The 1,779-nt window shown below is 35.1% G+C and overlaps 1 pseudogene; it reads right to left on the minus strand.

The window, feature by feature from the left end:
- Positions 1-532: 532 nt before the first annotated feature.
- LOC102169425 lies at positions 533-666 on the minus strand (annotated as a pseudogene).
- Positions 667-1,779: the final 1,113 nt, after the last annotated feature.

Consider the following 1,779-nt stretch of genomic DNA (forward strand, 5'->3'; position numbering starts at 1 on the left):
ATAGAGTTCTAAAAAGTTAACTTTTTTTAATGTCTGGCACTTCTGATAGTGATAAACATAGCAAGATTACTTACTGATCAAGATGAAAGAAAATAATTTTTTATGTGTTGATTTTTTTTTCAGGTTTTAAAACTTTTTATTTGCATAAAAAATGTGCATTCAAATAATTAATATCATTTGAACAACAACAGCAACAACAGAAAATAAACACTCTGATTAAACTGCATTTTACAGCCCACAGAACACCTAGGACCAGCTTTTTTCTCTAGATTTCACTGTTGTCCCACCCAGCTGCCTCTTTCACCAATATGCAAATTCTTTTCCTTCCCTGCCAGCCACACAGGCAGATGGAGAGGCAGGAATGGGCATATCTTGTCAGCAATTCTCCATTGTTGATGTGAAAAAGGGTAGCACAGTCATTTTTAAACTCGATCCAACCTGCTTGCGTCTTACAAAATTAAACAGCTAAAAGAACTAAAATAAGAAGCAATGCTTGCGGAATGTACAGTGCATACTGGCAGTGCATACTTCATTACAACTCGCCTGCTTGCTTCTCCTGTTCAATCGTTTCTTTTGAAGGCAGTGAATCTTTCTCTTGCGTTTCTGTTTTCTTGGATCTGATTTATCAAACTTCTCAGTCTCAGCCATATCAGGTTTGTCAGACATGGTTGCAGAAGGTGTGGAGCAAGCTCCTAGCGATTAAAGTCTGGTCTGTACTGTGGCCACAACTGAGTGCCGATGTTTATTATTTCAACTGCTATATTTTAGCTATTTTAAACAAAGTCTTAATTTCTCTAAGGAAGTACAAGCCCTCCAAGCTTATTATTTTGATATTTATTTGGAGTACAAATTATGAAATTTCTATTTGTATTAGTTTTGTTTTCTCCAGGAAATAGTCATCAAAAAATACTTTTCTCTTTCCTTGATAATTTTATGCATTAATATAAATGTTATGTCAGGTTATAAAGTCATTTTACATTAAACTATTTTGAGGTGTCATATAATGTACATTATGCTTAAATAATTTCTTATTGATAGAAATTAAAAAATGTGGTGTTTCATTGACATTTATATGTATCTTCTATTTCTCTATCAGTTCTGATATAACAAAGGAAAATATCACAAATGGAAACATAATAAAGTTCCTACCCTTTCAAATTTTTTACACACTGACATTAATGAGATGCATAGAGCCAACCATTCTTCTGTGGAAAAATTCTTACTAATGTATGCAGCAAAAAAATCACCTAATGTCAAAATTAAAACTGCATCAATGGTAAAAGTGCATCATGAATATTTGACTTGTTTTCCAAATGATAGAACTTAAAAAGTAATCCTGATTTTGTCACCAACCTAAAAGCCTTGAACAAAAGTGTAATTTTCTTTTTTTTCAAAGTAGAAGAAAACGTTAACTGGACTAACTTGGAAAAAAGAAATTTTGAATAGCATTGATTTGTGTCTTAGAAAATGAGAGTCTTTGCTTCAGTGATTCTACCAATGACATCATTCACTTCAAAAAGATGACATTTCTGAGGTGTGGTTCCAAGATGGCAGAGAAATAGGATGGGGAGACCACTTTTTCCCCCATAAATTCATCAATCTCGGCCCCAAAAACTGGCATCCTGCACCAAACTATGAGCAGGCTTCTAGCTGATAACCATATCTTCCTGGGATCCTGAATGGTTGACATTTGCCAGGAGAGTCACAACCTGAGATCAGCTCCCCCGAGGAGACACATGGCATGCCTGAGACGGTGCTCTCGTGGCACACCCAGGAAAC

The sequence above is a fragment of the Capra hircus genome, unplaced genomic scaffold (assembly GCF_001704415.2).
Source record: "Capra hircus breed San Clemente unplaced genomic scaffold, ASM170441v1, whole genome shotgun sequence".
In the NCBI taxonomy this organism is placed as follows: domain Eukaryota; kingdom Metazoa; phylum Chordata; class Mammalia; order Artiodactyla; family Bovidae; genus Capra; species Capra hircus.